This window comes from Genypterus blacodes, unplaced genomic scaffold, assembly GCF_046128005.1.
Source record: "Genypterus blacodes isolate CSIRO-AG114 ecotype Tasmania unplaced genomic scaffold, CSIRO-AGI_Gbla_v1 ptg000067l_1, whole genome shotgun sequence".
NCBI lineage: Eukaryota > Metazoa > Chordata > Actinopteri > Ophidiiformes > Ophidiidae > Genypterus > Genypterus blacodes.
Window position 1 is genome coordinate 12,216,516 of NW_027466879.1, and position 14,100 is coordinate 12,230,615.

Consider the following 14,100-nt stretch of genomic DNA (forward strand, 5'->3'; position numbering starts at 1 on the left):
AGTCAGTTCCACTTAATATAAAATCCTGGCCACAGTTTTATCTTAAAACAAATGTTTTTACATTAACTGTGCTGTTACAATCATTTATCCACTGCAACCTGTATAAGCTTGACCTTAATTCCTAATTGTAACTGTTCACGCTACATTGACCATATTGCAGTTGCAATGCACACATACTGCAGAAACAATTGACTTTTTACATCAAACCCAATCTGGGGTGTTGCAGAATCATACAAAGTTGACAGTTTCTCTGGTGAGACACACAGAACCCATCCATGATATCATCTGATGGACGGGGATGATGAAATGATTCCTAATGCCTCAAGTTAAACCAGGTCATTATGTGATGTTAATAATTGATGACATCTCACAGTTTCATTCTATTTCATCAGTCATGCTAATGGTGTTGTTGACCTGGATTGCTGACCAAAAATCGCTCATCACCATAAACTCCCTCTATGTACACACCATGCTGCATATACAAGATGTCTCAGATGTTCATCATAATGTATTATATTTAACCACAACTCTGTAATTTGCGTTTTCTTTAATTTCCCCTTCAAATCTCTCGTCTGCTGCTTAAATGAATATAGAGAACAGAGACTTATCAGACAAACATGGCTGCTGAACAGGTTGTGGCTGATACCAATTGACACTAAAGTGTTCCTGACAGAACTGTGTTATTTGCATAATAATCTCAGCAGAGCAACTCATGCGAGTTTTTATACAAAAGCGTTGGTAAGAGTGTTTGCATGCATGAATTGCTTGGAGATGGAACTCAAAACACTAAAGTACTTTCAATTTGACGGCAAAATTAAATATTATTGATTATAGGATTGTTTTTGAGTTAGCATCAATGTGCAGGGAAAGGCTTTTGGTTAATGTTCGCAATTGAAACAGGTTTTGGTATTGTTAAAAAAACAAACAGCCGACAGCAGCACAACTTATCCCGATTAGAATTTATTCTTTTTTTTGTATCCCCAAAGCTTTTAGTTTTGTTTAAGAGTTTTATCCATTTTGGCGCCCTTTGAATTGATTCGCAAACGAGGTCATGAACGGTGCCAAATGCTTTAACTCTTTTCCCTTTCACTATGTAACCACCAAACTTTATGCAGTTGTAGTTCGCAAGTCTGGCAGCAGCAGGAATATGAATCCAAGGAGCTGACTTCTTGCGTCGCTGAGTGAAAGAAACGTCTATTTGCACCAAACTTTTTGGCGTTGGCAGAACTGTACGTTCCAAAGAACAATAGCCCATCATTTACTTGTTTACTTGTTTTTGTGCTGTGAGCGTCTGTCAGCTTGAGCGTCTGTCAGCTTGTCAGCTCTCTGTCTTTTGTCATTTTTTTTACAGAAACACTGACTCAACCCGGACCTGCTGTGTTCCCCCGTTATCTACTGGGAGGCACGAGACACCACCAGATACACCAGTCAATCCGGTTGAGCTTGTCATAAAGCTTATGACAGTGATTCACAGCACAAAAAGGTATATACTTTCCCCCTGAAATATTGATATTGTAACTATTTGGCAGCTTACCCTCCTCAGATTGCAGCAGGAGGTGTGACCTTTGTTTATGCATTAACCATGTTCCGTTTTGAGTCTTTCTGTGTGTTAATGATGATCATTACATTACATTACGATCATTTGGCAGACGCTTTTATCCAAAGCGACTTACATTACATTACCACCCTTCGCAGAGGGGGGAGCACTTGAGGGTTTGGTGCCTTGCTCAGGGGCACCTCGGCAGGGGCTCGAACCGGCGACCCTCCGGTTCCCAAGCGGAAGCACTACCCACTGAGCCACTGCCTCATCAAACACTCAACAGACAAAAAATATTTCTCAACATTGTCTCCATTATTTACTGAGGAAATATGTTTCTTAAATCAACTTCTCACCTCCCGATGGTCTCAGAACTGAATTTTAAAAAGTAAATCACAATCGAGCTCTGCCAGAATGAACAAAGGAGATGAGCATCCGGTAGAGCTGAAGGATGTGCTGTGACCTCCCTCCTGGCAATCTGAAAAGCCTTTCACAATTAAAAAGTAGGTGAGGGTAAAATGAGTGGGATCAGCACAGAATCAGCACTATTGATTTGAGTGTGTGCGTGTGTGTGTGTGTGTGTACTACAGTGGAGGACTTGGGTGGGAACATGAATAGGACTAGAGGCAGTAAATCCTGCGCAGGTCAAGGTTTACTGGATGCCTGAATAAAGAAAAATACTTTTCCAGCTATTTCTCTACAAATCCAAGGTTTAATGAGTTCATCCAAGTGCATCCAGAGTACCGAGTGAAAAATGCAGTCAAGGTAACGGTAAAAGATTGACATTTTTCGCAATTCCTCATATTTCAAAGGCAACATTTTGCTTTTGTACATTTGTAAAGACCATTAGGAATCAGGAGTACTTGTGAAATTTTCCCTATGTTTATGTTTTAAGAGTTCAGCTATCGTGTCTTATCTTTTGTGGCATGTTGTATGCCTCAAAATATACACTAAATTGTGTGTATGTTAATATTTCTAATCAGAGTAATTGGTTATTTTGCATTTAGTTTGATGGTTTGGTTGATAAATTACTGATAAATGACTTATTGTGATGTTTTTTATTGGATTCCGTTTTGTTTTTGTTTTGTTTTATCCGTTTTGGCGCCCTTTGAATTGATGCCCAAACAAGGTCATAAACGGTGCCAAATGCTCTAACTCTTTTCCCTTTCACTATGTAACCACCAAACTTTATGCAGTTATAGTTCACAAGTCTGGCAGCAGCACAAATTTGAATCCAAGGAGCTGACTCCTTGTGTCATTGAGTGAAAGAAACCTTTGCACCAAACGTTTGGCGTTGGCAGCCGAGTACGGCGTTCCAAAGAACAATAGCCCATCATTTACTTGTTTTTCTGCTGTAAGAGAGGCGTGAGCACATTTTAAGTGTTCAGCAATCGTGTCTTATCTTAAGTGCCATGTTGTTTCCCTAAAAATATACACTAAACTGGTGTAAAACCCTTCTGTATATATGTAAATATTTATAGTTGTTTCTTTGATTAGTATGACTAATAGACTGATTGTTTGGTTGATAGATAACTGTATTGATATTATATTTTATATTGGGATTCCTTTGAGTTTTCACTATTTTGTGTCTTCCTGTTTCCTGTTAAACTCAATTAATGACCAAATATTTTCACTTTCCCCCTTCCTAATGATTACACACACATGCATTAAGGCCCCAAAAGAGCCATAATGGGTTGTTCTCATCAGTCTGAGAAAAGAAATGGTGTATATGTGTGTGAGTGTGTGTGTGTGTTGCATAGGCTCCAAAAACCTGCCTCTAACTATCTATCCTGCTGAGTAAGTAACATCCTCTTTCTCTATACTTTAAAGATAAGCTCCTTTTATTCTTTGCCTGGCTGTGTTCAGATCCAGCCTCTACCTTTGACAGGCACACAGGGGCAACATTTATGGAAAACCTCCTCAATTTGGAGTTGCAGCCACATTGCAACACCTTTCTCTCATCTGTCTCCTCTCCTCCATCCACAACTTCCTTTGATGACAGAAAATGAATTTCTCAGGGAGAATGAATAGCGCATCCTGCTTTCACCTGGTCAGCCTTTTCCATTGAAAAGCAGCTGACCTTGTGCACATGCTGTCTGTAGATGTTAGCGTTGAAATGTTGGTAGATTTCAGTGCAGTGTTGGTAATAAAGAAGAACCCATTGAGAGGGCTTGTGTGTAGTTATGGTAATGAAATGAATGGTAATAACTGCTTACTAAATGAGCCATTTGTCTGACATGTGCGGGTCAGGGATGTTTGCAAAATGACAATAAGCTTGGGGTGCTGACCCTGAAAAATGTGCTGCTTTGGAACATTACTAATCAAACAATATAATGAAAAATAAATGTCTGTTGTATAGAAGTGGGATGCTATTGCCACAGATATTTGTGTTACACAGAATATAGCAAGAAGCCCATAAACAGCTGGAACCCTTTCCCTCTGTGAAATGAAATCCAGACTATAGGAAAGGTGTAATCAATGCAGCTTGTGCAGTTACTGGTGGATTACACTATTGGTGGAAAGATGCAGCATGTGTTTTGAATGATATAAGAGACAATGCAAGAGAAAAGAGGTCACTTCTTTTCTACAATGTGTCAGCTGTAGTTATTTGCCTGAATAACTTAGAATATATAGAATACAATATCACACGTTAACGTACCAAGCAAGATAATTGAATCAAACTGCAAAAGGTCATTCTGGTTTCATAAAAGGAGAAATGTGAGACCTCCGTATTAAGAATTCTACTTATCAAAGACAGTTGAGACGTGGTATTTAAGTAGGACCAGCTTACCATGATGGGTTAAGGTCGGCTTTACAGCTTTGGTTTCTGTTTCTTTCTTGTAAATGAAGGCGTGGCTGCAATGAGCCTTTGTGATTCAGCAATAAAAACTCCCCTGTATGCGTCTCTTGTGTACAGTGAAGATTCAGATGATTGAATTCCAAATAAAAAAAGAAAAAATCACACTGCCCTGGTGAAATATAAACAAGCATTTCCCCCAAAAGATATTTTAATATGCAAAATGAGAGACATTATGACAGCAACAGTTGTCTTAATGTCACAGCCTCAAACCACCAAATGGGTTTGAATCCCCATGTTCTACATTATGAGCTTGCATGTAATTCATCTACTCTACTCAGCCAGTCATTGAGCTCCTGCAAGGCCTATACAGGACATATAAATAGAAACCAATCTGTAACCTCATCTGGAAAGTGTGTAGTCGGGCACAGCGGTGCCCGGTGGCAGGTATTGGGCTGACGCGATATGGCCAGGATGTGTAGTGTTTGAGCGTGTCTGATTATGTTGGGGCTGTCATCGCCTGCTCTACCTGAGCTTGCAGCCATCCTGAGGTCACTGCCACACAGCTCTCCTGTTTCTTAGGTGAGTGGGGAATGTTTTTGGCATGGCAGTACATTGGTATCCTTTAGGGTATGTACATTATATAGCAATGTCACGTTACCAACCATCAAACCTGAGTAGCTGTTTCTTTATTCTACATGTTTTTTTATGATGGGAGTAGAACCAAAAATGCACAAAACTGTTCCACTGTCATTTACCATGTCAGTGTGTGGAAAAGAAAAGACACAATCTGAAAAGAGGACGTGTTAATCAATCATCCATGGTTGATTTCTGTTGACGTTTTTGCTTTGCAGCTGCCAGTCAATTTCTTTATCCTGTACACACCGTGTATGCTGGATTCCAGTATTATTCAGCGTCCATTTGTCATCATTTTCATCAACAGCAACAAACACTTTGTAGCTATATTAATGATTTATGGTTTAAAAGGGGACAAACAGTATTATTCAAATGTTCTCAGACTGCACACATGCTGGTCAAACACAAGGGCAAACTAGCATGATACTTTGTGGGCGTGTCTAACCAGGCCATAAATTCCTAAAGATTGTTATGGAATTAATCTCATCAAAACTAACAAACTACTCGCCTCTGCTAAATAAATACATATAAAAGAATAAATGTTGTAGTCAGAAAACAGTTCATAATTAGCTGGAGGATGAGTTCGCTGGGCGGCTGATGCTCCTCCTTATCGCAACAACATGGAAAATGTGTTAATTCATACCAGAGATCAGCAGCTGTCATAAAGACAATTAGCAGTGCTTTGATATACCAGCTTCTGTTTTACCTTCATCCAATCCCCCTTTGCACATAATGATTTATTCATGAAACTCACCAAGCATCGCAGCATCCTTTTCTTTGTTTACTAGCCAACTTTCAGTAACACACTAGGGGGACTAGACATGAACGATTCCCATAAAATTATCCCAGAACATTTTCTAGGACGCCTGAAATTTTCTTGACAGCGTTGCCGTTGAGGGAAAGCAGGTGATTGGATATGCAGTGAGTTTATGAATTTGGTTTGTTTTCTTTGACAGTGCATGTAGTGCTGCACTCAGCCCACAGTCTGAGTTTGACTAACATTTTGTTACCTCCTTGTATTTTAGATGCTTATGAACCAGGGCCTCTGTGAAGCCATTTTGTTACATGATAGATAATTTGATTGCTTCATCCAGTGGTCCACACAACCATTATCTGTTGTTTATATGGAGCTCACAAGTCCCTTTACCCCCCACCCCCCAGTACCTGTGACATCCCTGGCAGTCTGAGGCCATCTGGGAAATATAATCCCTCCAACATATTCCGCTTCTGCCCCACGGTCTAGACACGCCTCCCCAGGAGGCCCAGGAAGCGTTCTGATCTTTCAAGGTGCAGTTCTCTCCTGAGCTCCTCACCACGTCACTAAGGATGAGTCCCAAAACCCTTGGAGGAAACTCATTTCAGCTATATTTTCCAAAATTGGAAGTCGCGTTCAAAGGGAATTCCTTTTAAAATAGTGTTTTGCAATAGCTGCTTATAGTACAACTACTGTGCACTACTTTTTTTCCAAGTGATGTAGGAAGAAGGTAAATGTTTTTTTTAGCAAAATGTGGCATTGTTGCAAGGCGTTGACATCTTGTTCGATTGATCATTAACGATACAGAAAATGAATAACGTGTTGTGAATCTGAAGGATTTGCACGGTCATATCCTTCATCATATTGATAAATGCAGCAGCTACTGTGGTTCCTTCTTTCCTACCACAAGAATATAAATGTAGAATTGGGCTGCATAGTTTTTGTCTCGCCCATGCAAAATGAATGATTCTAAATATTTCCTGGTTCTTACTCTCAGGTTTTGCTATCACAGCAATAAACAGTCATTGTTTATTTCACAAGTCTTTGGGTTAGAACCTTATAGTGAACATCCATCTAGCCTGTAAATGGAGATGAATAGACAGGAGATGTCTAACAATTTCACTTCACTAGGAGAAATGGAAAGGGAACTTTTGCGCCTAACAATGCAAAGAATCTTTAAAATCACCAAACTCATCACTGACAGTCAATGCAGCTTTATAACTCTGAGAATAGATGGGTAAAGTGATTGTGGGTATACTAGAGTACACCGTGATTGCCAGTGCTTATATTACTTTCTTTGGTTTTGTACTGTGATATGATTGACGCCAGAGTGTAAAAGGTCACACTCTCTGCTGAGATAAAAAAATAAAGAATGACTGGATAGTAGCTCTAAAATAGTTGGTGTTCATGCCCTACATAAAACATTTACAACTCAGAAAATATAGGAAGAAAACAGCGTAGACTCAAAGGAAAGTTATCTCCTCAAATTTCTCATACAGTGAAAGATTGATGTCTTTTCCGAGAACTTGTGAGCAAACATAAACTTAAAATAGTCTGTCTTCTAAATCGCTGTCAGGCGGTGTGTGTGTGTGTGTGTGTGTGTGTGTGTGTGTGTGTGTGTGTGTGTGTGTGTGTGTGTGTGTGTGTGTGTGTGTGTGTGTGTGTTTGTTTTTCTAACCTGGTGGGGTCCATGACCTGACATATCACTCACGCCGTGGGGACCAATATTTCCCGTGGGGACCGATTGCTGGTCCCCACGGGTACGAGCATTGCAATCAATAGAAAACAGTCAGCTGATATGCCTGGTGCAGTTTTCTTTAAAAAAAAAAAGTGGTCCCCACAGAAGTGATTTTCACTACTCTGTGTGTGCGCCAGTGGTCATCGATGGTATTGCGGTGTGTGAAATTGCACCGGTGGGGTCATTTTCCTGACAAAGTGTGAAACTGTCTATATCATGTAAGCTGCATATTTTATGAGTAGTATTACAGTCTGTGCACTTTAATGTGATCAGACTGATGTTATTAAATTAGTTTGCCTAAAATCAACCAGGGAACCCATTTAGACATTAAACTTCCTTTCAAAGCGGTTTTATTCTTGGGAAGAAACTGATGATAACATTTTTGTTGGCCTGAAAACTAAAAATATAAATAAATAAGGGTAAGTATAAACAATAATTTGTAAATGAATAAATTTATATTAATGTAATGATAACACTGCCCTAAAGTAACAAGTAACGAGAGTCAAAATACTAAAATCAAGGATGAACTGATTAGATTTTGGTGGTCAGAGGTCAAGGGTCAAGGTCACTGTGACCACAAACAATGTAATTTCAAAATCATCAGTGATTTTTCAAAATTCAAACTACAACCGGATGACAACAGGCGAACCTTTCCGGTTAAATCTTGATCGAATGCCAGAGGAAACGTCGAAGTACTTCCTATTTGAGGTAAGTTGCTCTAAGATAAAAAATACACAGCGGCTTATTGTTTGCTTCTACAGCTAAAATATCGGTAAAGATTACATGTGACAGATATCTTTGAAGTTATTTGAAGTTTTCCGTTTGTTGCGAATTTGCGACATTCAGCCATGTTGCTATGGTTAAGGCTATGGTGGCCATTTATATATTTAAAAGTATACTTTCAGTGCTTGCACACATTTTCTATAGGAAAAAACACTCGTTTATTTCTATAATCGTTAAAAGAATAGCATGCTAAGTGCAATTTCTGCCCTTTAAATTCTTATGCAGCAAAGCCAAGAAATGAAACCGTCTGTGTTCTCTTTCAGGTGATGAAAGCAGCTGCGAAAGCAGTAATGAGACTGACAACAGGAGCAGTGCTGAAGACTCTGCTGAAGAGTGCTGAAGAGGGAAATGAACTTCCTAGCACCACTGAGAAATCAGCTACATCAAAAACAAAGAAACAAAAATTAGTCTGGAAGACCATGAGGCAAAAGAACTCTGCAAAAGAGGTTCCAGAATGGAAAAATGCTCTCCCAGATGCTGATGCAATCAGACCACCGATTCATTATTTCAGATACTTTTTTGATGTAGATCTTTTAGAAACAATTGTGGAGCAAAGTAATCTGAATTGCACTCAACAAAATCCAAATTGTTCCCTCAAATTGGAACGCAATGAACTGAAGCAGTTTATTGGCACTTTAGTGTACGTGAGTGTTTTCCATTTACCAAGGTCAAGGATGTACTGGTCCAGTACATGCCGAATACCACAGGTGGCTGATGTGATGCCCCGAGACAGATGGGAACAAATAAAACAGTTCATTCATTTCAATGACAACATGGCACCCAACAACAGTGACAGGCTTTTCAAAATCAGGTCACTCATTGATTCACTTCTCCCCAAATTCCAGGCTCTACCTCAATATCAAATGTGGTCTGTTGATGAGCAAATGGTGCCTTTCAAAGGCAGATCAAGCCTCAAGCAATATATCCCCAAGAAGCCACTGGTGCACAGGGCTGGTGCACTCATTTGACATATTTGCAGGGAAAACTGATCCTGCACCAGGAGAACCAGACATTGGGGGAAGTGGGAACATCGTGCTAAAGCTTGCACAAGTCATTGATGGTGGTGTCAATCCCCTGCTGTACTTTGACAACTGGTTTTCCTCAGTGAATTTGCTTGTTGCACAATTATAGGGATACCAGCCCTTGGCACTGTGCAGCAAAGGCGCCTGCAAGGATGCAGTTTCAGTACAGACAAGGAAATGAAGAAGGGAATAGGGACATTTGAAGAAAAAGAGGCTGTTGTGGACAGTTCGGGAATAAGAGCTGTGAAATGGTTTGACAACAGAGGGGTAATCGTTGCCAGCACTTTTGCCAGTGCCCAGCCTGTTTCAACTGTGGAAAGATGGGACAGAAAGTTGAAAGAGAACATGTCCAAGCCTAATCAGCCTTTACAATCAGTTCATGGGTGGCGTTGATTACATAACATTACGATCATTTAGCAGACGCTTTTATCCAAAGCGACTTACATTACATTACCACCCATTATAGAGGGGGAAGCGATTGAGGGTTTGGTGCCTTGCTCAGGGGCACCGCGGCAGGGACTCAAACCGGCGACCCTCCGGTTCCCAAGCGGAAGCTCTACCGACTGAGCTACTGCCTCCCGATGCTTGATGCTCTTGATGCACTGATTGCCTATTACCGTATCCGCATCAGGTCGAAGAAATATTACCATTGTTTCTTCTTTCACTTTGTGGGGGGCAGTGGCTCAGTGGGTTGTGCTTCTGCTTAGGAACCGGAGGGTCGTCGGTTCGAGCCCCTGCCGAGGTGCCCCTGAGCAAGGCACCGAACCCTCAATTGCTTCCCTCTCTGCGAAGGGTGGTAATGTAATGTAAGTCGCTTTGGATAAAAGCGTCAAATGATCGTAATGTAATGTAATGTAATGTAATGTGGATATGGTCATAGTCAACAGCTGGTTGTTGTATCTGTGTGGATCACTGTGCATTCCACAGAAGAAGCAGAGGGATTTACTTTCCATTAGAACATCTATTGCACAGGCACTTTGCATGCAGGGCAAGGATCTTTCGAAGAAGAAGAGGGGTTGGCCTTCAGCCAGGATGTGGAAAGGGGGTTTGAAAAAAAGAGACATCGGGGACCAGCCAGGGCAATTCCAACAAAGGAAGTCCGCTCGGATGCTGTGGGTCACTGGCCAGTGGTTGAAGGTGTGCGTCAATGCTGCAAACTCCGTGAGTTTCACCAGTGAGACAGAGACACACACATTACGTACATAGTGCAAAGTGCTATGTTCATGAGTAAGGCAGCTGAACTGTTAATCACGTTACAGTCGTGTCAACTGTTTGTCGTGTTACAGTTACACACACACACTTCTTCTTTCTTTCTTCAAAGTGCAATGTTAATCAATGAGACTGGAAAGACAGCTCAACTGTTTGTTTGTTCTAATAAATGGGAAAATGTGTTTTATTTCTATCTCTCTATCTAACATTACTGTCCTTTAATGCCTTTTGTCACTAATGAGTGCCATACCTACATTTCTAGCTATTCAGTGTGCTAGAGTCAAATTGCCAATCTCCACTTAGTTTAGCATCTGCTTGAAGGCAAAAACACTTTTTTTTATATATATATTATGTAATAATCCAGGCGTCAAGGGGTTAAGAATTTAGGATTTTAAAAACGTACTAAATTGTTTCTTTTGGATGCGCTAATATGTTGGTGAAACATGAGTTCGGCAATGCAATGATAACATTACCGCAATTAATCAAAGAGGTGAGGGAGGAACACACCTTTCCTGACAAATTCGGTCCCCACTTTACCCATCCATGCCCATCTCGCACCCGCCCCCCGGTCACGCGGTTTCAAGTCAGGTGCGTGCATGGCACAGGTGGCGCAGACAGGCAGACAGACGGAGACTAGGACGATTGATGGCCAGAGATTGGAAGAAAGAAGAAAAAATTGTACCTCGAAGAAGCTATTTTTCGAAAAAGAAGAAGGGAGAAGAAATGAAAACCAAGTAAGTAACTTGCATGAAATTAACTGTTAATTAATAATTTCTTAATTAAATGAATAATTACTAATTAGGCTAAGCACTGTGGTTAACGTGTTAGCAGCCAGAACACCCATTTTTATATTGACATGGTTTGTTAATGCTAACATGAGTGTTGGACAATATTGTTTGCAAATGGTACAATTTTGAGCTGGTATTTCAGCATTTTTCCGGTTATGGACTGCTTTTTTGCTGCTTACTTTTACTTGGCTGTCGTCAGATACTGTATTATATTCTTATTTTTTATATTCGCGGCCGAGGAGACAAATGACTAAGGTTTAATTAGCATTTTTCTGAGTTGCGGATTCTGAATACTTGGATTACTTCCACATTGAATTGCATAGAGCTGAAGATCTTTGCCCGAACCCGTTCGGGCTCCGCGTCGGGCTCCGTGTAAAGATCTGCGCTTTCATCCTGCCTCGCCACGCGGTGCTGAGTGCAGAGCGACAGACAGCAGGCGCTCAGCGTGTGCAGAGCGACAGACAGCACGGCGGTTAGAAAGACGGAGCCGGTTAGAAACCCGGTAACCTGCACACATGGCAGAGAAATCGGAGGCTTCTTGTTGACAGTTTATGATAGTTAAGAAATCAGCTGACTGGAGGAAGCCACTGTAACCTGGTTAATTAAGTGCAGGTAAACACACTGATAAGAGCTTCATGAACTTGAGCCAGTTTATCATCTGTATAACAACCTTTTAAGCAGGGGGCATTTCTCTGAATAGGTTTAAGCATGGACTTGATTTCCTTAATCTCCAGCTGTGTACAGGATACTTTTTTATTGACTTAACATTACCAGGTTAACTGTAGAGCGGCTGGTTACCCCTTAAATTATAGATATTTTCATTTGAAGTTAAATGCATTTCTAGGTATACAGATGTTACATCAACTGTTTTGCCTCCTGCAGACAGAGTGCACGATCCACCAGGCGGAACGCACGCTTACAACGCCTGAGAGAGCATCATCAAAACTGCTCCTGCAAGAACATGGAATACGTAAAACACCAAACACCGGTAATGATGATGGGGCTCTGATTTCAAATGTGATACAATATTCATACAAACATTCAAAAATCCGATTTTATACAAAGACTGACCTCTCTTTTCAATGGGGCCTCTTACACACACTTCTTCTTGCTCTTCCTCTCTCTCCCACTCTCTCTTTCTCACACACTATCTCTGGGTGTGTATCTCTTTCTTCTCTTATTTTCGCTCTCCTTGATGCAAACAGACCATTTCATAGCAAACAGTGAAACAATTAGAAAGGGAGAGACAGAATTGTTGATGCAATTCTTAATGTCGATACACTATATCCAATGCTAACCTTTTCATTATTTTGATACACACATATCATACATAAAAACACCATGTTCTTAAGCTCTTCATAAACCTCATGTTCTGGAGAAATGGTAATACATGTGTCCTCTGTCTGTGTTTTAGCCCTCAGAACCTTCATCTGAGCTACTTACAGTTTCCAAGACTTCGGTAAGTGTCGAGCACTTTTAGTTTGTTGTTGCGCAAATCATGGAAAACACTCAAATAATTAAAATGTAAACATGAGTCTAAAATCACAATTATCTCTTAACATTAAGGTGCAAAAATGAAGAATACGTAACAAATGCTTAATAAAGTGTGATAAAATAGTGCACATAGTGTACAGTGGTCTGACTACGGTCAGACTTATAAAATCCAAAGAAACGCCATACTGGCGAGTTGACTTTCCTGTTTTATCACCAATCCTCATTTTGTATTTCTCACTCCACGCCGGTTCTGTTTTATTGAACACATTTTTTTATTGATATTGATTACGTGTCTATGGCGATACATATCGTTATCGTTTTATCGCCCAGCCCTATTCCATATGACAGGCTTCCAAATAGTTTACTTCACCCTGCTATTGTTTCTAGCCAGTTACAATGCAAGTATCCTCCCAGGTAATTAGAAATTCCTGTAGTGAGTGTGCAGCACTATGATTGAGACAAAATAATGTATGAGTTGTTGTGTGCTAGCTGTAGGCTATCACCAAACCTAAAACTGAAAACACTGTCTACCCATGTGCAGCCCCTCACATTTTACTTTGCTATTCTTACTACTAGGAAAATCTTCTGCATTTGGATGTTGATATCTGCTTGTCTGCAGCTCTTTAGCTTTTTCATAATGTACAGGTTTGTGTCAGAGTGAGTTAAGCTGTCATTGTTCTAACACACAGAAATACCAGCAAACATGATCCCAACCATGCATTCACAGCTGTGTTGTTAGCATGTACCTTTACTCCACACCACAAAGGTTCATAAGTATGGGATGTTCTTAAAACACGAGCAAGTAGTGAATGATTTTGCATTGTAGGAAATAAGTCCTCTTTTGACAAATGCTCTGGAAGTTACAAATCGTGTTTCATGTCCTTTTTCAATGTATTACAGTAACTGCTTCTGCCAGTGCTTCATTTTGTTTTGTCCCCCCATAGGAAACAAGCCCAGGTGGTGAGAGCGACACAGAGAAATGCACCTCTGGAAGTTCACGCTCTGGTGTTAGTGATGACCCAGATGTACCACCCCTGAGAAGAACTGACAGCATATTTGTAAGTTTGCATAATGAAAAGTAGCGGGACACTTAACTTTTACAAGAGAAATAAACATAAAGGATAATTCGAGTAGTTTTCTATATTTTCCCTCTTTTCAACAAAACTCATGTTTGGATTCAAACCAACAATGAACTCATCTACTAACAAGTGCGGTGTGTGTATCAACGCCTGATATATCTTATTCTCCTGTGCCATACGACTCTGTTGTTTTACAAAAACTACTAAAAACATTGAGATTTGTTGACAAGAAGAAAAATTTAGGAAATTGCCAGCCAAATCCC